Source organism: Balaenoptera borealis, assembly GCF_965194805.1.
Source record: "Balaenoptera borealis genome assembly, chromosome: 20".
Taxonomy (NCBI): domain Eukaryota; kingdom Metazoa; phylum Chordata; class Mammalia; order Artiodactyla; family Balaenopteridae; genus Balaenoptera; species Balaenoptera borealis.
In genome coordinates this window covers 36226885-36252658 of record NC_138879.1, presented here as the reverse complement: position 1 = coordinate 36252658, position 25774 = coordinate 36226885, and the positions used below count along the sequence as shown (strand labels likewise).

The following is a 25774-nucleotide window of genomic DNA, read 5'->3' as shown; positions in this document are numbered from 1 at the left end:
GTGGTAGTGGTAGTACTTGGGCATATAACCTAAAAGGATGGAGTGTTGTAGTCTGAGAACAGGATACTTGTGTGTATGATTTTGGAGCTGGTGCAATTTTTGTGATAACAAGGTTTAGGTGGGACCAAGAAAGTGAGTGGTTTAGAAAGAGATAAAATTAAAATGTTTACGTTCTAAGTCCCCAAGGGGGGAAAAAAACTTAGAAAATTCTGTTTATCATTCATCAGTATTTTTCAAATTGTAGATTATGATCCATTAGTGGGTAAATCAATTTATGAATTGTGAGCAGCATTTTTTTTAAAAAAAGGAAATAGAATAAGGTGCATGAGGTAAAGCTAAGTATTCCAGATATATATTAAGTATATACTGAATCCTGATTATGATGAAAAAAAATTTTGAAAGTTACTGCCCTTTAACAATTATGAAATAAATTGATGGCATCCCTTGAAATCCAAATGCTCTATAAACAATATTACCGGGCTTCCCTGGTGGCGCAGTGGTTGAGAGTCTGCCTGCCAATGCAGGGGACACGGGTTCGAGCCCTGGTCTGGGAGGATCCCACATGCCGCGGAGCAACTGGGCCCGTGAGCCACAACTACTGAGCCTGAGCATCTGGAGCCTGTGCTCCGCAACAAGAGAGGCCGCGATAGTAAGAGGCCCGCGCACCGCGATGAAGAGTGGCCCCCACTCGCCGCAACTGGAGAAAGACCTCACACAGAAACGAAGACCCAGCACAGCCAAAAATAAACATAATAAATAAATAATAAATAAAAAATTAAAAAAAAAAACAATATTACCATTTCTCCTTTCATGCTAAGTTAACTGAATTTTTCTTGATGAGTCAAAATCTTCCCTCATAGACCTAAACTCTTTGTCAGCATTGCTTGTCTTTACCTTTCATCACGCTTTATTTTGATTAACTGGACACATCCAGATATTTTGCCCAAGCGGACTTCTAGTATATAGTTATAACATTTACTTGGTCCCTTTGCTGTTTTAAAATTTGTTTAAAAAAATCTGAAAATCTTTATTGCAACCTTGTTCCCAAGAGTTCCCCCCAAAAAGGATATCTTCTGTATAATTATTAAACTATCTGGATCTCGGTTCACCAAAGGTAAGAACGTGAAAACTTTAGAGAATGAGGCAAGAACCATTAGTCTCATTAATGTGTCATCTGCAGTACATTTTTAGTCACAGTTAATGTAATTTTTTACTTTTTGTCAGACAGAATGAAAATATTTTCGGTGAAGTAGGGAGGAGGATTAGCTGACTAATAGCTAGATATAAAACATCAAGCTAGACACCTCACCCACATCAGCTATTCCTACATGTCAGAAAGCTACAACACTTAGCATGAATAAGTTCTTATGGTTTTGACTCTGATTGAAAGTGATTATTTCTGAAAAATCAGAATTGCAAATATATTTTAAAACATAGTCACATCAGAAAATATTTGATCAACTCAAATAAAAGCTTATCATTAAAGCTTGTCATTTCTAAGAGAACTACCGAGAGAAACTAACATGATAATAACATAGCAAACTGCTTTCTTTCATCATTTCTCATACAATACTTGAAAGATCCCTATACAGCAGGTTTTCGAGTTTTAAAGTTTGGCAAATGTATTACATAGCAAATATCAGAGGAGGGCCAGTAATCAAGGCAATCTGGGGAACTGGGATTACAAATGTTACTATGTTGAGAACATTGCTGAAGAAGAGTATGATTAGAAAATTTTTAACTTTTGCAGTATGTGTCATTTTGGGGGACTGGCTCTTTTAAAATCAAATTAATCTTGTTAAGGCCCTTCAAATATAGTCCAAGAACACTCTTTTGCTATTTACTTGTATTAACAGATATTTCTAAGTGGTTATTACCATTCCTATCTTCAAGCAATTCACATCCTGTGAACAAGAGGAAATATGTTTTCATACATATCAATTTGTTACTTTCTTGTTTGTTTTGGGAATACAAGTACAGACTTTATATAGTCATAGATAAAATCTTTAGTTTATGTCTAAGTCATATACAAACTCTATGCATAAACACCTTTTGAACAATGTTGCGATATCATTAGGGATCTGGTTAGTTTTAATTTTATTTATTTATTTATTTTTAATTAATTAATTAATTAATTAATTAATTTTTGGCTGTGTTGGGTCTTCATTCCTGCACGCAGGCTTTCTCTAGTTGCAGTGAGCGGGGGCTACTCTTCATTGAAGTGCGCGGGCTTCTCATTGCAGTGGCTTCTCTTGTTGTGGAGCACGGGCTCTAGGCGCGCAGGCTTCAGTAGTTGTGGCTTGCAGGCTCTACAGCGCAGGCTCAGTAGTTGTGGCGCACGGGCTTAGTTGCTCCGCGACATGTGGGATCTTCCTGGACCAGGGATCGAACCCGTGTCCTCTGCATTGGCAGGCGGTTCTTAACTACTGTGCCACCAGGGAATTCCCTGGTTAGTTTTATTTTTTAAGTTTAGTCACATACATAAAAAAATTCCACTTCACGGGAATTCCCTGGCAGTCCAGTGGTTGGGACTCCTTGCTCTCATTTCCGAGGGCCCAGGTGAGGGCCTGGGTTCAATCCCTGGTTGGGGAATTAGGATCCCGCAGGCGCAAAAAAAAAAAGAAAAAAAATTCCACCTCATTAAAGCTATTTGTCAATGAATACATGAATGCATATTTGGATTTCTGTGTATACTGACTTTCTCAATGTTATGTATTGTGAAACAGAAATCCAGCTCTATTAAACTTCATACACTGAACTCTATAAACAAAGCACAGGGTCTTGCTTTAAGCTAACAATAGTTCTTCAGACACACAAAATAAAACTCAGATTCATAAATGTTCTGACTCTTCTTCCCTGCTGCTCATATTGGCTAGTGTCATCTTTATCCTCAGACTATTTATCTGAGTAGGTCAGTCTCGACTCCTCAATTCTATTTCAGAAATAACCACAGCCCAAAACATGCTTGGTGGAAGATTTTGAATTATAAAAATACAGTTGTATCCTAGTGACCTTGAACAGTTCAGTACTTATCAATGTTTATACTAGTTTATTTTAATCAGTATTTTCCCAAATTAGTCCTTTAAAAAGCCATACAGTATATCTGGGAGCAGTATTTAAGGGTGAGGTGGATGTTAAGTCATTGTTACAGACTGAAAGTTTGTCCCCCCCAACCCAGATTCATATGTTGAAATTCTAATCCCCAATGTAATGGTATTTGGAGGTGGAACCTTCGGGAGGTAATTAGGTGATGAGGGTGGAGCCCTCATGAATGAGATTAGTGCCCTTATGAAAAAGAGACCCATGAGAGCTCCCTTGCCCCTTCCACCAGGTGAGGACACAAGGATAAGACAATTATCTATAAGCCAGAAAGCATGCCCTCACTAGATACCAAATCTGCCCGGGCTTTGATCTTGGACTTCCCAGCCACCAGATATGTAAGAAATAAATTTCTGTTGTTTATAAGGCTTCCAGTCTATGGTAATTTGTTAAAGCATCCCAAATAGACTAAGACAATCATTATGGAACTACTCAAATCATTATCATAATTAGTGGAGCATAGCGAAGGAAAACTACAGTACTGAGTATGTTCATGTCTTGTGCTCTAGATGAGCATTGATTTCTTTAGATTTCATAACAGGACCAAGTCATAGGAGAATCCCTAGCATTACTTTCACCTAATGTGCTTGCAAAAAATTTTTTAAGTGATGAAGAATAATTAGGGATCACTGTTGACTCTGAAGCCTGGACATAAACACAAGTGAGACCTAAAGTTTCTGCCAGCTTACTTAATTGCTATTCAACTAACTTGTTGGAGACAGGTTATAGCATAAATATAAGGAGTTAGAAAGCTGGGTTCTAATTCTAGCTGGATAACCTGAAAAAAGACTCTTAAATTCTCTGGATTTTAGTTCCTCAATAGAAAAATTAAGAAATTGAAATAAAATAACTCTAAAGTCTCTTCCAGGTTTAAAATTCTAAATCTATGATTCTATTCCAATAAGGTTTTGAATTTGTAAGATGGGACAAAGACAGTGTAAAGGTATAAATTAACACACTTCAGATCCAAACAAATGTTTTTATATACACCAGCAGAATGGAAATAAATTCTATATATTCCTTTTGTAAGCAATATGGGGATATTCTGCTTTATGTACTAGTGTCTACTTAAAAGCTGAATGTATATTTATTTTGATAAATATAATCAATCCTTGCAGTGAATCTACCAGTTAGGAAAGAATCCCTCAGATTTTATATATTAAAAGAAACAGGCCATAAGCATCATATAAAATAATATTGTTACCAACTGGTTATGAAGCTCTATATTTCAAACAAAAGAGTACTATTTCTTACCTCTTTAAAAATATTTATTTACAAAAGCTTATTATTCTTTCTCCACTCTATAGGTTGACATGAGTCCAATCCAATTTTTCCATTAGAGAAAAGGAAAGGAGTCAGACTGGAATTGAATATAAAAGCTGGCTCTCTTTCAGCACTGTATATTGCCATCTTGGTATAAAACAGGAACCAATAGATAAATATATTATTCTAGCATAAAACATTTAATTTTCATTTATTTTCAAATATCATGGGTGGGTAAGTTTTGTTAGATGGACAGGATAGTATTTTAGTCAGATCTTTTTTCTAACTTGACTTGTTAGTATCTTCCACATGCATATTAAGACAATACACATTTTAAGACTGCCAACTGAATTCTTGTTATAAACCAAGCCAGGAAGCATTTTCCTCACAATGCCAAACCTACACAAATCACTAAAGACATTATTAGAGAAATTAGAGGTTTAAAAGTACATCCTTCCTGACACTGACAATGTGGGCGTAAGCACAGCACCCACAGCCGTGTTTCAGCAGTCTTGGCATAGCATTCCTAAGGTAATAAAAATTCTTGAAGGTGGGCAGTTTCCGTCAATTAACTCTGAGAGAAACTCATCTGGAGCAGCCTCACCTCAGCCCACATATCACGATGATGCTGTCTACTCAATATGCCCTTGCTAGGGTGACAACATGTAAATGTTAAATTTCTGATCACTCCCCTCCCCCAAGTTAATCATATGTATTCTAAATCTAGAATACACATTAAATTAAAATAAAGAAGGCAAATTCTCCACCAGACTTGGTATTCTTTTTCTTAGTGGACCAAAGGGAGTTAAACTCAGTGTTGAAATTTTTCCTCTTTAAGTTATTTTCTTTCTTTCTATAGCAGCCTCCAGGAACGCCACCTGGAGTCAGCTGATTATAATGCACACACATCACAGAGTCTCTTAGTTAGCCTTGTTGAATATAAATAATGCCAACTACCAAACAACTGGCTCCTGAAGTGCTGGGTTTGGGGTTCTTACAACAGAAATTTCATTCCCTACTGTTGCTATCAGTGTAATCTTAACAATCATTTGTTCACTCTGACCAGGTTGATATTCAAGCATAGCCAACAGGATCTTAAGTTTTCTGTGAATGGCAACCTAGATGTTACACATTTACCAAAGATCAAACTACCACTAGTGTCATAAGACCACAAAAAGAAGAGAGCTTAGCAGTAGCTCTTTTTTGTCATTATTCTTCCATGACCAAAAGGAATTAAACTGCACAAGTTAACTGAAACTTGTCAACATCACCAATGTACCTTCCTGTTGCTAACTCCTACAGTCTGTTCTCAGATCTGACTCACTTAGAAGCATCTGACTGCTGATTATTCCCTCTACTATGATACACTCCCTTCTCTAGGTTTCCAGAACATCACATTCTCCTATGTCACTCACAGGATTCTGTCTTCTCAATCTCATTTGATGGTTCTTTCTCTTCTTCCTGCCCTTGGAATTCCTTTTACCATGCTGTAAGTCTTTTCTTTTTCTTTTTGCATAGCCTTCATCAATTTCTTGTATACAATATGCATTTCTTATTTATTATGTTTATCATTTATTTTATGACTGCATTCTTTCTCCCACTAGACTGCAGATGTTTTTGTCTACTTTTGGTCATTGATGTCTGATGCCCGGATCAGTGCCTGGCACACAGTGATCAATAAGTATTTGCTGAATAAATAAACTTCTGTCTTTCTGATTTATATCAATATATATTTAAGCCATTCCCTAACTTCTTAGACTGAATGTTGCTTGAGAGGAGAAAATCAATACATTTACATAAGAGTATGTCACATAACATGATGTTGAGTTCTTACATGTAGGCTATGAAACTTGGGCTAGTATTAGTAAACAGGTGATAACCATTGGCAAACAGGAACTATGGTCATATTTACACTTTTGTTTCCAACTCAAGTAACTGGTTTATGCTATCTCTAGTCCCTTTCACTAAGAGATAATGTATTCAAAAATTTAAAACATGTATGGCTTTTTAGTAGGAACTTTAATTCAACCAATATTTTTAAACCATTGACTAGTTTTAAGAAAGCAGGGGCTTCCAAAACCCCTAGGCTGTGCAGACAGCCATGCGGGGCCCCAGCCCAACAACCAGGAGGCCAGCAGCAGCCCCATGTACCTCCTGGGTTGCACAGTCAACCTGCCCTCCAGTGGGCGCACAGCCACTGCACAAGACACAGCCTCACGGCCAACCAGGCTAGGGGCCAGCCCTGCCTCCCAGTGCACCTACAGCAGTCAGCTCATCACAACATAAGGGACCATGCAGCCCACATAGGGAGCACACCTAGAGCATATAACTCTGGTGACCAGAGGGGAGTGTGCTGTGGGGCCCCACAGGATGTCTCCTAAAAAAGGTCACTTCTCCAAGATCAGGAAACGTAATCAACTGACCTAACACATAGAAATAAACAGATAATTGGGCAAAATGAGGAGACAGAGGAATATGTTCCAAACAATGGAACAAGACAACTTCAGAAAAAGAACTAAATGTGGAGATAAGCAATCTGCCCAATAAAGAGTGCAAGGTAATGATCATAAGGATGCTCACCAAATGTGGAAGAAGAATGAACACAGTGAGAATTTCAACACAGAGAACATATAAAGAAGAACCAAACAGAGCTAAAGAATACAATAACTGAAATTTTTAAATACACTAGAAGTAATCAATGGTAGATTAGATTATACAGAGGAATGGATGAGCAATCTGGAAAACAGAGTAGTAGAAATCACCCAAGCTCAATAGAAAAAAGAATTTTAAAGAAAGCAGGATAGTTTAAGAGACCTCTGAGACAACATCAAGCATAATAACATTCACATTATAGAGGTCCCAGAAGGAGAGGAGAGAGGGAAAGGGGCAGAGAAATTATTTGAAGAAATAATAGCTGAAAACTTCCCTAACCTGGGAAAGGAAACAGACATCCAGGTCCAGGAAGCACAGAGAAGCCCAAACAAGATGAACCCAGAGAGACTTATACCAAGACACATTATAATGAAAATGGCATAAATTAAAGAGAAAGAGAAAATCTTAAAAACAGCAAGAGAAAAGCAACTAGTGAGGAATTAGGGAACTCCTATAAGACTATCAGCTGACTTTTTAGCAGACACTTTGCAGGCCAGAAGGGAGTGACATGATATATTCAAAGTGATAAGAGGAAAAAAACTTACCAAGAATACTCTACCCAACAAGGTTATCATTCAGATTTGAAGCAGAGACAAAAAGTTTTACAAACAAAAGCTAAAAAAGTTTAGCACCATTAAACCAGCTTTAAGAGAAATGTTCAAGCGACTTCTCTAAGCAAGAAAGAAAAGGCCACAACTAGAAATATCAAAATTATGAAAAGAAAAATCTCACTAGTAAAGGCAAACATACAGTAAAGGTACTAGATCAACCACTTATGTAGCTCGTAGGAAGGTTAAAGGACAAAACTAATAAAACCATCTATATCTACAAGTAGTTAAGGGATATACAAAACAACAAGATGTGAAATTTAACATCAAAAACATTAAATGTGGGGACTTCCCTGGTGGCACAGTGGTTAAGAATCCACCTGCCAATGCAGGGGACATGGGTTTGAGCCCTGGTCTGGGAAGATCCCACATGCCGTGGAGCAACCAAACCCATGTGCCACAATTACTGAGCCTGCGCTCTAGAGCCCGCGAGCCGCAACTACTGAACTTGCATGCCACAACTACTGAAGCCCACGTGCCTACAGCCCGTGCTCCACAACAAGAGAAGCCACCACAGTGAGTAGCCCCCACTTGCCGCAACTACAGAAAGCCCACACGCAGCAACGAGGACCCAACACAGCCAAAAACAAATAATAATTAATCAATTAATTAAAACAAAACAAAAAAACATTAAATGTGGTGGAGGGAGTAAAAATGTAGGGTGATTAGAATGCCTTTGAACTTAAGAGATAATCAACTTAAAATAATCATTCATATATATATATACTGTTATATATGAACCTCATGGTAACCACAAACCAAAAATCTACAATAGATACATATAGAAAAACTAGAAAGGAATCCAAACAAATCACTAAAGATAGTCATCAAATCACAGGGGAATAGAGCAAAAGAAGAAGAAAGGAACAGACAAGAACTACAAAAACAAACAGGAAACAACTAAAATGGCAATAAGTACATACCTATCAATAATTATTTTAAGTGTAAATAGACTAAACGTGCCAATCAAAAGACACAGCATGGCTGAATGGATAACAAGACCCATATATACACTGCCTACAAGGACTCGTTTCTGGTCTAAAGACACACGAAGACAGGCCTAGGGCTGGTTGCCAGGTGGCAGGCAGCTGGGCGCCGCCATCGTGCCACACGGGGGGAGCCGTGTGCCTGGCTCCCATGTCCTGCAGCCATGTTGCCTTGCACCTTCCCCTCAGGGCGGTCCTGCCCTGGTCTGGGCTCAACGAGGCAAGGGCTGGAGCCTGGCAGTGGCAGGGCAGCCCAAGGCCCGAGATGGTGATCTTTTGTGCAGCTGTAAATTACTCCAACTGGCAGGGCAAGGGGGAGAAGCACGCTGTCTCCTGCCACAGGTTTCCCCCTAAAGGACTCAAAATGTCTGATCCAGTTATTAAAGGCTGTTCAGAAGGATAAGTGGACCCCCACTAAGTAGTCTTTCCACAGTAGTGAACACTTCACCAAAGAAAGCTTCTCCACGAGGCTGGAGGATCAGCGCTGACTGCTCAAGATCATGGCCGTGGCTTCCATCTTCCACCGGACTGAGAAGAAGCGAGCTGGAGGCCATGGATGCACCAGAAGAAAGGGTACCAGAAAGGCCTCAGGGGGCTCCAGGGGACATGTGAGTGAAGCAGACAGGAAAGGAGCTGCAGGGTCATCAACATCCTCAAGTGAAAACCCAGGGGTCAAGCTGGAGCCCTGCAAGTTGAAGTGAGCTGCACTGTAGGGTAAAACTGCACCCAGGGCCACCCCAGAAGCCACCGGTCAGAAACTGGTGCAGCAGCCTCTGGAAGTACTCCAGAAGCCAATCTGGCTAGCGCAGCATTAGATGGCCAGGGAGAAGCAAACATGTCTGCTGCAGGTGCTGGCAATCAGAACACCGCCTCCCCGGATGGGGGCCTGGTAGATAAGAGTGGCATTTCCATGGATGACTTTATCCCCCGCAGTATCTGGGGCTTGCAAATTTACTGGCTCACTTCATTCTTACAGTTTCTCCTCCAAGCACGCTGGAAAGAGGCTGTCTGTCCCGAGAGCCTGCTGACCGAAAGAGGCTGAAGAGAGACATGGAGCCTGACTGCAGCAAAACCAGCCTGGGGCCCAACAAGGGCTTGGCACAGAGCCCCACAAGTTTGTCCCTCACAGCAACGCCTCAGAAGCCCTCCCAGAGCCCCTCCACCCCTCCAACAGATGTTACCCTGAAGCCAGGCACAGAAGCTGTGCTAAGTGAGCACAGGGACACCAGCCCCATGTTCATCAAGGAGATCCTCCTGTCAGCATTGGGGGCCTACAAATTCGTCAGTTTGTTGCAGTCCTGCTGCTTCTCATCCTGGCAGAACAAGAACAAAGTGTGCTTCCTATGGGAGCAGGCGGAGAAGGACAGCAAGCTAAAGACCCTGCGACACAGGGTCAGCTGCTTGGACAGCCAGGCGTGCAAGCTGCAGGAGAAGCGGGACCAGCTGAAGAGAGTGAGCTTCCCCTACCTGAGCAGGCGGCTGTCCCCTTAGCCCCCACCCTGCGGTCAGTACCAGAGCCTTGAGGCTCCCACACTGCCTGGTTATCATGGGGCGGGGTTCTGGCTGATGGCCTCTGAGCACTTCTATGTGTTGCATGCTCCCTGCTGTCTCTGCAGAGGCTATGATAGTAGCTGTACCTTGTAGAAGAGGAGCCCAGGTTGGTGAGCTTACCTCACTCACTCCAGGGCACACTCAAGAGGCATCTTAGGAATGGGGGTTTAGCTAGTGAGAAAGAAGGCATTTCATGTCAGCTGGGAAAGCCAGAACCACTCAATGAATGGTTGACAATTGGTTTTCCACTTGAACAGGGGAAATCCCTTTGTATTGCCTATCTCACACAAACATAAAATCCTAATGAATTAGGATCTAAATGTAAAATAAAATAGACATAGTAAACTATTAGAAAAATTATAGGAGACTCTTAAAATCATGTGGAGGTTTTTTCATTCATGTTCTAATTAATATCCTTGAAGTTAAAGAATTTTGAACATTAATAATAATTTCTTTAAAAAAAAAAAACATACACACAGAGTGAAAGTGAGGGGATGGAAAAAGTTAATCCATGCAAATGGAAACAAAAACAAAGCTGGAGTAGCAATACTTATATTAAAAAAGTAGCCTTTAAAACAAAGCTATAACAAAGACAAAGAATGACATTACATAATGATAAAGTGATCAGTCCAACAAGAAGATATAGCAATTGTAAATATATATACACCCAATATAGAAGCATCTAAATACATAAAGCAAATATTAACAAACAAACATATAGGGAGAAAGTGACAGTAATACATTGGATACACAGTGATCCAAAATCTATGGGATGCAGCAAAAGCAGTTCTAAAAGGGAAGTCTAGTGATACAAGCCTACCTCAGGAAACAGGAAAAATCTCAAAAAAGCAATCTAAACTTACATCTAAAGAAACGACAAGAAGAACAAAGAAAACTCAAAGTTAGTAGAAGGAAAGAAATAATAAAGATAAGAGCAGAAGTAAATGAAATAGAGACTAAGAAATAGAAAAGATTGATGAAACTAAGAGCTGGTTCTTTAAAAATATAAACAAAATTGATAAACCTTAAGCCAGACTCATCAAGAAAAAAAAAGAGGCTCAAATAAAAAAAATCAGAAATTAAAAAGGAGAAGTTACAGCTGACACCAGAGAAATACAGAGGATCATAAGAGATTACTATGAACAGTGACATGCCAATAAATTTGTCATCCTAGAAGAAATGGGTGAATTCCTAGAAACATACAATCTTGAAGACTGAATCAGAAAGAAATAAAAAATATGGACAGACCAATTACTAGTAACAAAACTAAATCAGTTTAAAAAAAAAAAAAAAAACTCCTGACAAATAAATGTCCAGGACCAGATAGCTTCACAGGTAAATTCTACCAAACAGAGAAGAGTTAACACCTATCTTTCTCAAACTATTCCAAAAATTTAAAGAGGAAGGAATGCTTCCAAACTCATTCTATAAGGTTAGCATTACCTTGACACTAAAACCAGACACCACAAAAAATGAAAATTAGAGGCCAATATCACTGATAAACATAGAAGCAAAAATCCTCAACAAAATATTAGCAAACTGAATTCAACAACACATTAAAAGGATCATACACCGTGATCGAGTAGGATTTATCCCAGGGATGCAAGGATGGTTCAATATACACAAATCAATGTGATACGCCACATTAAAAAACTGAAGAATAAAAATCATATGATCATCTCAACAGATCCAGAAAAGCTTCTGACAAAATTCATCATCCATTTGTGATAAAAAAAAAAACCTCATCAAAGTAGGTATAGAGAAAATATAACTCAACATAATAGAGGCCAACAGTTACAAACCCACAGCCAACATCACAGTCAACAATGAAAACCTGAAAGCATTTCCTCTAAGATCAGGAACAAGACAAGAATGCCCATTGTCCCCACTTTTATTCAACATAGTATTGGAAGTCCTAGCCACAGAAGTCAGACAAGCAAAAGAAATAAAATAAATCCAAATTGGAAAGGAAGAAGTAATACTGTCACTATTTGCAGATGGTTTGATACTACATATAGAAAATCGTAAAGCCACCACTAAAATACAGTAAGTCCCCTACATACACATGAGTTCTGTTCCAAGAGCACAGTCGTAAGTCCAATTTGTTCATAAGTCCAACAAAGTTAGCCTAGGTACCCAACTAACACAATCGGCTATATAGTACCGTACTGTAATAGGTTTATAATACTTTTCACACAAATAATACATAAAAAATAAACACAAAAAATAAAGAAAACACTTTTAATCTTACAGTACAGTACCTTGAAAAGTACAGTAGTACAGTACAACAGCTGGCATACAGGGGATGGCATCAAGTGAAGAGGCAAGAAGACTTAATGGAGGAGGGAGAGGAGGTGGGAGATCGTAGAGCTGAAGGATCATCAGCAATAGGGAATGGAGGGTAAGCTGCAGTTTCACTCACACCTGACGTTAATGGTGCAGGTTCTGGTTCCTTGCTGGATTCAATTCTATCTACCCTCCTGAAAAAATGACCCAGTGATGTCTGGGTAGTAGCTCTTTTTTTCTCATCATAGATGACACAGTAGCACTGGACTGCATTCTGAACGGCGGCTGCAACCCTCATGTACCGTTCTACGTTCGGGTCCTGTGCCTCTAAAACTAACAGTGCCTGGTCAAATAAAGAAAATCCCCTTGTCATTTCCTGCATCGTGAATCTCTTCGGTTCTTCAGTTACTACTTCTTCCTCTTGTCTCTCTTAGTCCTTTCTCTGGGCCTCCAGTTCCATCAGGTCTTCATCAGTAAGCTCCTCGTGTTGCACAGCAAGGAGTTCGATGAAGTCGTCCTCTTGCAGATCTAGCTCCAGCTTCTCACTGAGGGTCACTAAGTTGCTGAAGACCACGTTCACATCTTTGAAAGTTTGCAACTTGAAGGTTCATATGTAGGGGACTTACTGTATACAAAGCACTCTACAACTCAACACCAACAAAAACAAACGATCTGACTAGACAATGGGCAGAGGGCCTGAATAGACATTTTTCCAAATAAGACATACTGATAGCCAACAGACACGTGGAAAGATGCTCAACATCACTAATCATCAAGGAAATAAAAATCAAAACCACAAAGGGATACCATTTCACACCTGTCAGAATGGCTATCATCAAAAAGACCACAAATAACGAGTGTTGGTGAGGATGTGGAGAAAAGGGAATCTTCGTGTACTGTTGGTGGGATTGTAAAATGGTACAACCACTATAGAAAACAGTATGATGGTTCCTCAAAAAATTAAATATAGAACTGCCATATGATCCAGCAATTTCACTTCTGGGTATATACCTTTAAAAAGTATGAATTTGAAAACATATATATACCCCGAAATTCACTGCAGCACTTTTTACAATAGCCAAGATATGGAAGCAACCTAAGTGTCTGTCAATAGACGAATGGATAAAGAAGATGTGGTGTATATATACAATGGAATATTATTACTCAGCCATAAAAAAATGAAATTTTGCCATTGCAACAACATGAATGGATGTAGAGGGTATTATGCTCAGGAAATAAGTCAAACAGAGAAAGACAAATACTGTATGATCTCAATTATATGTGGAATCTAAAAAACAAAAAACAAATAAATGAAAACAGACTCATAGATACAGAGAACAAACAGGTGGTTGCCAGAGGGGAGGGGTGGGGGTGGGGAACAAAATAGGTGGAGGAGATAAAGAGGTAAAAACCTTCAGTTATAAAATAAATAAGCTGTGGAGATGTAATACACAGCATAAGGAATACTCTTCAATAGTATTGTAATAACGTTGTATGGGGACAGATGGGTGCTAGACTTACTGTGGTGATCATTTCATAATGTATGCGAATGTCAAATCTCTGTAGTACACCTGAAACTACATAATATTATATATCCAACTATATATATATTTTTTAAAAATACAGGGGCTTTACTAAGATGAAACACAATTATTCTTTGAAACACAACCAGAAATAGAACCCTGTTTAATGATTCTACTAATCCACATCACTATTTCTAGATATTACTTTAGGTCATAAGCTGTTACATATACATTCTGAATACAATATTGATATAACAAAATATCTTATTTTCATGAAAAATGATAAAAGTAGCTACAATTTTTTGAGTTCTTATTACCTGCCAGCTAATGTACTAAATTCTTTACATCTTTTATCTCTTTTAATTCTCACAGTAACACTGTGAACTAGGGCGTTTCTGAAATTCTTAACTGAAGAAATTGATGATTAGAGAGGTTAAAGTGGAGCCACATTTTAAATCCAGGTGTAAGTCTTGAAAGTTATACTGTAAACCCCTAATGGTGTAATTGTTTACCCCAGGAACACATGTGATAATAATCAGATTCTACCGATTAAGAAAAGAGAGACACAAGATAATATGCTAAAAGTTGTATAGCTGATCAACAACATGGTGGCTACAAGAAACATATTTCGTGAATTCCAGTCACTTAACCTAGTTTTCCCATGAACATAGCTTATGTATTTATTCATTTATTTCATTAATTTTAATTAAAGAGTAATACATACCACACTGTTTTTGAAAAAAATCAAAGAATACAGAAATACTTAAAGTAAAAAGTAAAGGTAAAAATGATCAGTTTGCTAAATCCTTCTAGAATTTTTTTCTAAGTGTTTACAGACAAACAGAAAAATATAGCTTTGTTTTGGATTTATTGCAGTATAAATGAAATGATATATGTACTATTACAAAATGTACTTTTCCCTTAGCAATGTGTTTTACGGAACTTTCCATGCCAATGAACGCACACACACACAAACACAAAACTTATATTAAGTTGCTACAGTTTCTCTATCAATGACAGATTATTTATAATTTTCAATACTATAGACAATCCTTCAGTGAACATCATTACATCCCGTTTTGTGCACACTGCACAGATATATAATCCATTATTTGTTAAATTACTGTAATTTTTATCAAAATACTGCAATCATATATACACTTATTAAACTAAAGTTGAACTAAAAGACTCATGATGAAAGACAGAAAACCCTTACCCACTGTTCTCTATGCTGCAGAGGATACCAGCGTCAACTTTTCTAGTCATTCTCCTGTTTCCATATTTCTAAGTAAAATCTTTATACTGATATTTCTTTTTTTTTTTTTATAACATGGGCATACATTTCTTTAAAATTTTAAAAATTTATTTATTTTATTTATTTTTGGCTGCGTTGGGTCTTCATTGCTGTGCGCAGGTTTTCTCTAGTTGTGGCAAGCGGGGCCTACTCTTCATTGCGGTGCACAGGCTTCTCACTGCAGTGGCTTCTCTTGTTGCGGAGCACGGGCTCTAGGCGCGTGGGCTTCAGTAGTTGTGGCACGTGGGCTCAGTAGTTGTGGCTCGCGGGATCTAGAGTGCCGGCTCAGTAGTTGTGGTGCATGGGCATTGTTGCTCCATGGCATGTGGGATCTTCCCAGACCAGGGCTTGAACCCATGTCCCCTGCATTGGCAGGCAGATTCTTAACCACTGCGCCACCAGGGAAGCCCTATATTGATATTTCTTAATTTATCAATATTAGATATCAGATATATTATCTTCTTCCCATGGTAGAGGAGGTGTTAGTTCTTCCTGATTTATCAATATTAGCCATATCTTTTCTCCATAGTGAAGATTTACTGATTCTTCTCACTAACCCAACTCCCCTCCCCCCCAATTTTTGGTTAAATCAGTAAGTTTTAAAAAATTCCAGGGACTTCCCTGGTGGCGCAGTGGATAAGAATCCACCTGCAAATGCAAGGGACATGGGTTCAATCCCTGGTCCAGGAAGATCCCACATGCCTCAGAGCAACTAAGCCCATGCACCACAACTACTGAGTCTGTGCTCTAGAGCCCACGTGCCACAACTACTGAAGCCCCTGTGCCTAGAGCCTGTACTCCGCAACAAGAGAAGCCACCGTAATGAGAAGCCCACGCACCGCAACGAAGAGTAGACCCTGCTCGCCGCAACTAGAGAAAGCCCACGCGCAGCAACGAAGACCCAACACAGCCATAAATAAATAAATAAATAAATAAATAAATAAATAAATTTATATATTAAAAAAAACTCTTTAAAATATTCCAGGTATACAAAGAGTGTGAATTTCTGAAGCGTATACTAAGATCACAACTCCTTTCTTGTACAACTTTTTTTTCCTAGAGTTGATGACTGCCTCACTTTTTCCCATTTGCTTTGTTTTCAACATACCTATCAGTAATTTTTTCCAAATGCTCCAACACCATTGTGGCACACGATTCAATGATATTTTCCATATGTTCAAGCAAATCAGTTTCTATTTTTTCTCCTGGAAAACACCCTGGACTCTACAGTCTTGCTGTACAAATGACACCCTGGGACTTTCTTATGGAGCTCTTCTGTGTTTGGTTTCCCATTTCCTAGATCCCTCATCTTCTTTTCTTATCAACTAGCTTTTTAGATTTTGCTAGGGTACATCCTCTGTAGTTTTACAGCTTTCTACTATCTCCCCCCCTTATCCTCCCAATGCTTTTGAGTCACATAATATCTACATATCAGAGTTTATAATATATAAATTCTGTCCTAGAATAGTAAGCCCCCCATTAATCCTATGGATTCAATGCTCATATCAAGTCTTTTGCTATATTTTCATCACTTGGTTACCTAAAGTGTGTCCTCTAGTAGTTTCTCAAGAAGGCATTAGGGAAATTATATTTTCTGAGTTTTTGCATGTTTAAAAACGTTGCCTTTTCACCTGAACAACAGTTTGAGTAGATATAAAATTCTTAGGTCACACTTTCCGTCCTTGAGGACTTTACAGATCTTGCTCTACTGTCTTCTGACACTGAACTTTTCTGAGAATTCTGAAGCCAATTTGAATCATTCTCCCCGTCATGTTTATTCTTCTACTCTGGAGTCATTAAAAAAAATTTTTTTTGTAGTCCAATAACATTACTAGATTATGCCTTAACGTTAATTGTTCTATGTAAATTCTTCCTGGCTCATGATGTGCCCTGTCAATCTATAGATTCAAATCTGCATTTGTTTTGAGCAGTTTCTTTGAAAAATACCTGTAAATATTATATTGTATTACTTGAGTTTTATTCTTCAAGGACAACAGTTATTCTCCTTTATCCATGTGCCACATCTAACACTGGTTCTTTATTCCTTTTAGACATGTGGTTAAGTTCCATTTCATTTTGTTCATTTTTTCTCAATTTTACCCTCCATGTACCTTACTGTGTTTTCCAGAAGTGTCTATTCTTTTTCCTGCTTCCAATACGCCCCTCATTTCATTGACATTTAATTTTTCTCTTCCACTTATTTTTCGAGCTCTGTTAGCTAAACTTCACCTTTTGCACTAACCCTTCCTTGACCTACCTCTGCTTTGAGTTCTAGTTTTATCAAAGAACTTGCAAGATTAATTTTTAAAAATTATCATTCAAGACAATATATCTTATTGCAACTTTCATCAGGAATATTTTTCAATTGTCATTTATTTTTATTTTTGTTTACATCAACTTTTTATTTATTTATTTATTTATTTTGCCATGCTGCACGGCATGTGCAATCTTAGTTCCCTGAGCAGGGATCGAACTTATGCCCCCTGCAGTGGAAGCGCAGGGTCTCAACCACTGGACTACCAAGGAAGTCCCTACTTAAACTTTCTAAAATTGTATCTCTTTATATAAAATCCCTGCTGGTTCCTTTATGATAATAATCTATAAATGAAGTACGTTTTTCCTGGACCAGCTCTTCATAAGAGATTCATGTAGCTCACAATGAAGTTCCTGAGGACCCAAGGTTGTGTGAGGGAGTTATTTTATTCTTGACTTCTCCCTAGCCAACAAAGCTGCTAATAATACAGAGTCTCTTGAGACTTCCCTGGTTGCGCAGAGGTTAAGAATCTGCCTGCCAATGCAGGGGACATGGGTTTGAGCCCTGGTCCGGGAAGATTCCACATTCTGTGGAGCAACTAAGCCAGTGAGCCACAACTACTGAAGCCTGTGCGCCTAGAGCCCGTGCTCTAGAACAAGAAGCCACGACGATGAGAAGCCCGTGCACCGCAACGAAGAGTAGCCCCCGCTCGCCGCAACTAGAGGAAGCCCGCACACAGCAACAAAGACCCACACAGCCAAAAATAAAACCAAATAAATGAATTTTTTAAAAATATGGTGTATTTCCAATTCCTCATTCAGCTTATCTTCTTTTCTTTCTTGGTGCCAAACTAGGTATTGAGAAGTCCCTGCTAGTAGCCTGTGAAAGGTTCCAAAATTATTTTTGCCCCCCCCAAAGAATACCACCTTTTGTGGAGCATACACCTTACTGGCTTTCACTGAGATCTTCAGCTGAAAGCATTCTATCTCATCATTTTATGAAACCCATTTGGCCTTTGTTGCATTTGGTAGCCCTTAATTTTCTGATTTGGTGTTAACAGATATATCCTACTCTTACTGAAGACGGAGTTTGCATTTTTCTTTCTTGTTCATCCTCCTTCTTTTTTTTCCTGGCGATTTCTAAGAGAAGCAGACAATGTCATTGTTATTCTACTATTTTAAAGTCTGTAATGAGCCCTTTTTTTTTTTTTATCACTCTCTGAACTGCTTTTCAGACAGAGAGTGATAATTACTCTCATAATACTGAGGCACATGCGTTAAGTCTATCTTGATTCTTGAGTATGGCAAACAAGACAAAATAATACTTTCTTGAAGGAGTGCATATTCAATGAGTTGAATCAAATACATTCAACTATGAAGCATAATAAATTAGGGAAAGAAATGATTCCAGAAGGAAAATTGATGGTGTGAGAAAAATCTGTAATTCTAAACTCTGATTCTATGCTACTTAATTTATGCTATGACCCTGTATTAGGCATTTTGCCCTCAGATTCTTCTCTGTAAACTTAAAATCTTTAGTTATTTGTTGCATGTATTTTGGATGGAATGTAGAGATCCTGTTTAAATATAAATTTGTAGCAACTGAGTAATATTGAGAGTAAATATCAAATCAACCAAAATTTATGAAGTGTTTATAATTACCTTTTATTCTCCTTTCTGCCCTCTAAATTATTCCAATAAGCCCAAGGAAAACTGAAGCCAGGCAAAATCTGTAGCAGGTTGTAGATTCCTTCTTTCTAGTCTGTATAGCTAACATATGTGCAAAACCAACTGCATTCACCAGAATTTAAATAAATCACCAAGGAGAAAAAGCTGTAATTTACTTTCCTACTTTATTTTAATCCACATGATTATATAGAAATTCCAACAAGTAGTCTTGCAAATACTTGCTTCTTTATTTTTTTTTTAATATTTATTTATTTATTTATATGGTTGCCCCAGGTCTTAGTTGCAGCAGGCGGGCTCCTTGGTTGTGGCTCACAGGCTCATTAGTTTCAGCTTGCAGGCTCCTTAGTTGCAGCACATGGGTTCCCTAGTTGTGGCATGCAAACTCTTAGTTGCAGCATGCATGTGGGATCTAGTTCCCTGACCAGGGATTGAATCCAGGCCCCCTGCACTGGGAGCGTGGAGTCTTAATCACTGCCCCACCAGGGAAGTCCTGTACTTGGTTCTTATAAATTGTGATCGAACCTCAAATAAATTCTTAGGACAGAGGTAGGAAGAAATTTTCCTGATACTGAAAATAATGACAACTTATTCCATTAAGACCTTCCAAACTTACCAGAATTTGAAATGATGAGTTGAGATTAGATAAGTTAATTTCTCAATGACATATATAAACAAAATAACATGGTAACATAAATAAATCCAGCAGTGTTTCATATTAGTTTTGTGAAAACTTACACCCAGCCAGAAACATAAGTAACTTAACTTTCAAAGGTAATTGCTTATATTGCTTCACTCTGTGAAGTAAATAAGGAAGCAATTGTTTTTGAGGGTATTAAATGCTTTTTGCTTTCTCAGTATTCTATGACGAAAATTTTCAAATGTACAGAAAAGTTGAAAGAATTTTACAGTAATTATTCAGAATCTCATCACTTAGATTCTTCCATTAATATTTTGCTACCCATCTATTTACTGATTAATCCATCAATCCATCTTATTTTTTATGTGTTTTAAAGCAACATGTTGATATCAGTATACTTCCCCTTAAATATTTTAATATGCATATTCCTAACTAGAATTCAATATTTGTTCTAGCAAAATTTACATACAATAAAATACACAAATCTTATATTTATTTTCACTGAATTTCAACAAGTGCATGTACCTATGTAACTCTTCTACAAAGCTACAGGACATCATCAATACTCAAGAAAGTTCCTTCATGCTCCTTTCCAGTTATTCTCCACCTCCAGCCTCCCACTGTTCTCACTTTTCACACCACAGATTAGTTGCATCTCTTCTTGAACTTAATATAAACAGACTCATAAAACCATGCACTCTTTTATGTAAGTCTTCTTTCACTCAGCAAAGTGTTTTTGAGATTCATCCATATTATTGTATATTGATAGTCCATTCCTTTTTATTGCTGAGAAGTTTTCTATTGTGTTAATATACTGCAGTTTACGAAAGAAATTGAAGATGACACAAACAGATGGAAAGATATACTGTGTTGATGGATTAGAAGAATTAATACTACTAAAATGACCATACTACTCATGGCAATCTACAGATTCAATGCAATCCCTATCGAAAATACCAAGGGCATTTTTCACAGAATTAGAATAAGTAATTTTAAAATTTGTATGGAAACACAAAAGACCCTGAAGAGTCAAAACAATCTTGAGAAAGAAGAACAGAGCTGGAAGAATCATGCTGTCTGACTTCAAACTATACTACAAAGCTACAATCATCAAAACAGTATGGTACTGGCACAAAAACAGAGACATAGATCAATGGAATAGAATAGAGAGACCAGAAATAAGTCCAGATACTAATGGTCAATTAACCTATGACAAAGGAGGCAAGACTATACAATGGAGAAAAGACAGTCTCCAATAAGTGGTGCTGGGAAAACTGGACAACTACAGGTAAAAGAATGAAATTAGAACATTCTCTAACACCATATGCAAAAATAAACTCAAAATAGATTAAAGACCTAAACGTAATACTGGAAACCATAAAACTCCTAGAAGAAAACACAGGCAGAACACTCTTTGACATAAATCATAGCAATATTTTTTTGAATATGCACCCTAAAGCAAAGAAATAAAAGCAATAATAAACAAATGGTACCTAATTAAACTTAAAAGCTTCTGCACAGCAAAGGGAGCCACTGACAAAATGAAAAGACAACCTACTGAAAGGGAGAAAATACTTTCAAATGATGTGGCTGATAAGGGATTAATATCCAAAATATATAAACAGCTCATGTAATTCAACATCAAAAGAACAAACAACCCAATAAAAAAATGGGCAGAAAACCTGAATAGAATTTTTCCAAAGAAAACATACAGATGGCCAACAAGTTCATGAAAAGATGCTCAACATTGTTAATAAGCAGACAAATGCAAATTAAAAGCACAATGAGATATCTACCTCACACCTATGAGAATGACTATCATCAGAAAGAACACAAATAACAAATGTTGGTGAGGACGTGGAGAAAAGGGAACCCTCGTACACTTTTGGTGGGGATGTAAATTGGTGCAACCACTGTGAAAAACAATATGGAGGTTTCTCAAAAAACTAAAAATAGAACTACCATATGATCCAGCAATTCCACTCCTGGATATATATCAAAAAAAAACCAAAAACACTAATTAAAAAGGCTATATGCACTCCAATGTTCATAGCTGCATTATTTACAATACCAAAGATATGGATGCAACCTAAGTGTCCATCGATAGATGAATGGATAAAGAAGATATTGTCTATATATACAATATTATTACTCAGCCATAAAAAATGAAATTTTGCCATTTGCAACAACACGGATGGACTTGGAGGGTGTTATGCTAGGCGAAGTAAGTCAGAGAAAGACAGATACTGTATGTTATCACTTATACGTGGAATCTAAAAAATAAAACAAAAGAATGAATATAAGGAAATGGAAACAGGCTCACAGATATAGAGAACAAAACTAGTGGTTACCAATGGGGAGAAGGAAGTAGGGAGGGGCAAGTTAGGGGTAGGGGATTAAAAAGTACAAGCTACTATGTATAAAATAAATAGGCTACAAGGATATAGTGTACAACATGGGGAATCTAGATAATATTTTATAAAAACTATAAATGGAGTATATAACCTTTAAAAATTGTGAATCACCATGTTGTACACCTGTAACTAAAATATTGTACATCAACTATACCTCAATAAAAAAAGGGAAAAATGTACAATAAACAAATAAACAACTAACAATATATACTAGAGTTTATTTATTCTACTGTTTGTGGACATGTGGGCTGTATCCAGTTTTTGGATGTGATAAATAAAGTTGCTATAAATATTCTTGTGTGAGCAATTTTGTAGACAAATGTTATCATTTCTCTTGAAGTAGAATTGCTGGGTCATAGGGCAGGTATATGTTTAGTTTTTTTTAAGAAACTGTACACCTTCTCTCAAAGTGATTGTACCATTTTTATATGACCACACTGACAATGTATGGGGTTCCAGTTGTTCCATACCTTCATCAGCATTTGGTATTGTCAGTCTTCTTATTTTAGCAATTGTGGTGGGTGTGTAGTGGTATCTTGCTGTGATTTTAATTTGCAATCAAATCTTTTTAAAGTTGAGATAATATAATAAATAACAGTAATATAATAAATAATAATAAATATAATTTCTTTCAAATGCAAATAATCCTAATAACAGTATCAGAATGCTTCTAATCTGAATAGTAAATTTTTCCATAGTAAGAAGCTTTTTTGTTTCTGGTTACATTTGCCAGACAAAGCAATTCCACTTTAAAAAGCAAACACATTAAGTGACAATCTTTTACTACACCTGCATTAATGAACAAGAGCATGTAAATTTTATATTTTCAAGTAGTCAGAAAAACAAATGTCACATATTAACTAATTAATATCTGAAAACCCTGATAGTACGTTTATAGTCAATACCCTAATAATCTTTGGTTTAAAGCAGAAATAGCTTTATGCCATGAATGAATTCTAAAGTGACAGAAAACAGAAGAGAGGATACCAATTCATGGAAACAAATTGCTTCAGGTGGTCATATTATGGGGGAATATGACCCAAAGAAGGAAAATATTTGCTCATGGACCTTAGCAACAGCAATATGTGTCAAAAAATGTTATAGAATTGCAAATTTATATAAAACTATTAAACTAATAAGGTTCATTATCAGAGAACTATGGATGCAGTAAAGGAAAAGTTACTCAGGGTAGGTGAAATCTAAAAGTATGGAGACCTAAAACTGGTTCCAGCAAAAAGATGTACTATTTTCATCATTAGCCTTATAAAGATAATATATTTTATAAGACCTTCCAGTAAAAGGCGGCCCTTTTTTCTTTTTTTAAACAAACATAGACTATTCCTAAAAATGCTTTTTACAAAGTTATTTTTCATGGGAAGACAATGGAAAACGTCCCAATACACCTTTACGAATTTTCACTTTTAGTTCTCTTAGCACAGCAAGCACAACATAATAGCTTAAAAATAAAACAAAGAAAAACTTGGGCCGCCATATTTTACCTACCTGAAGAATTAGTATCAGTATTAGCAAATTTTATGGGCTAAATTGTGTCACCCCAAAATTCATATGTTGAAGGCCTAATCTCCAGTACCTTATATTGTGACTGTCTTTGGAAACAGTGTTTTTAAAGAGGTAATTAAGTGAAAGTGACGTTGGGACTTCCCTGACGGTGCAGTGGTTAAGACTCCGTGCTCCCAACGCAGGGGGCCTGGGTTTGATCCCTGGTTAGGGAACTAGATCCCACACGCATGCTGCAACTAAGAGTTCGCATGCCAGAACTAAGGAGCCCACCTGCCGCAACTAAGACCCAGCGCAACCAAATAAATAAATAAATATTTTAAAAAAGGTTAAAGTGAGGTCATTAAAGGTAGGCCTAACCCGGTATGACTTATATCCCTATATGAAGAGGAAATATGGATACATATAGGTACAGAGGAAACACCGCATGAAGACACAGGGAGAAGATGGCCATCTATAAGCCAAGAAGAAAGGTCTCAATAGAAACCAATCCTGCTGATGCCTTGATCTTGGACTTTTAACCTGCAGAACTGCGAGAAAATCGATTTCTGTTAAGTCACCAAGTCTGTGATACTTCGTTACAGTAGCCCCAGAAAACTAACACAATATAATACTAATGGTGTAAGATACTTTCATATTAAAACCTGGTATTCATCAAACTTTTTTTTTTTTAGTTCCAAACTAATTTCTTTAAGACCCTGGCCTTTGCTAACTCTAATGGCAGTTCTAGCAGGAAAGCAATATGAAAGTAGGAACTATTCAGATTAGAAAGAGTACTGACATAGGACTCAAGAGAATAAATCTTAATCATACTGTATTTCAGTTCATACATCCATGAAGTGTGGAATTATGGTACCCTCACCATTCCTGTCTAGTGTCTACATATCTGTGTTTCACACTTTTAACCTTAGCTATTTACCATCAAACTATAAAATAATCCCTCAAAGCATAACCCTGATAAATGAGATATGTGAGAGACTTCTAAAGATAGAGAAAAAAGTATTACTCCATGTTAAACAAAGAATTAAATGAATTTATTTGAGGTCCCACTGTTATGGTAACAAAGGCACCTGATGTATCTATTTTGGGAAACTTAGAACAGTGAAGAAACTGTGATTCAAAGACTCCATTATTTAACTATTTTTGCAAAGGTAGCTACAGGAGGCCAAAAGACTAAAAGTATGTATGTGTGTGTGTATACACACACACACACACACACACACACACTATATAGCCAGTTTAAAAGTCAGTAATATTCATATATCTTTATAGTATACAAATGAATATATTTGAAAGCAAATCTATTTATTACAAGCCCATATATTCTGACAAATCTAGATCAGGTTTAAAAAACTAAATTGTGATTTAAGATATTAAAAAGAAAGCACAAAGCCTCTGATTCAGTGTTAGTCAACATTTAAAAAATCAACTGTTTATTTTTCATGTTATAATTTGAATAACTTGGTTTTTAAAAAATATTTATTTAGGGCTTCCCTGGTGGCGCAGTGGTTAAGAGTCCACCTGCCAATGCAGGAGACACGGGTTCGATCCCTGGTCCGGGAAGATCCCACATGCCGCGGAGCAACTAAGCCCGTGCGCCACAACTACGGAGCCTGCGCTCTAGAGCCCACGAGCCACAACTACTGAGCCTGCATGCCACAACTACTGAAGCCCATGTGCCTAGAGCCTGTGCTCCGCAACAAGAGAAGCCACCACAATGAGATGCCCACGCACTGCAACGAAGAGTAGCCCCCACTCGCCACAACTAGAGAAAGCCCGCGAAGAGCAATGAAGACCCAACACAGCCATAAATAAATAAATTTATTTTTAAAATATTTCTTTATTTACTTATTTATTTGGCTGTGTCAGGTCTTAGTTGCGGCATGCGGGATCTTTAGTTGCAGCATGCGAAGTCTTAGTTGCAGTATGTGGGATCTAGTTCCCTGACCAGGAATCGAACCCAGGCCCCCTGCACTGGGAGTGCAGAGTCTTAGCCACTGG

The 25774-nt window shown here is 37.6% G+C and overlaps 2 protein-coding genes and 1 pseudogene across 7 annotated transcripts in view; 2 read left to right on the top strand and 1 right to left on the bottom strand.

Annotated features, from left to right (window-relative positions):
• The window catches only part of PPM1E (protein phosphatase, Mg2+/Mn2+ dependent 1E), a 205316-nt gene that overhangs the window by 28254 nt on the left and 151288 nt on the right, over positions 1-25774 (bottom strand). The gene's annotated exons all lie outside the window — the stretch shown is intronic.
• The window catches only part of TRIM37 (tripartite motif containing 37), a 283770-nt gene that overhangs the window by 160672 nt on the left and 97324 nt on the right, over positions 1-25774 (top strand). The window lies entirely within an intron of this gene.
• On the top strand, positions 792-24891 carry LOC309618398 (peroxynitrite isomerase THAP4 pseudogene; annotated as a pseudogene). Its single transcript has one exon. The product of its transcript is annotated as a peroxynitrite isomerase THAP4 pseudogene (transcript).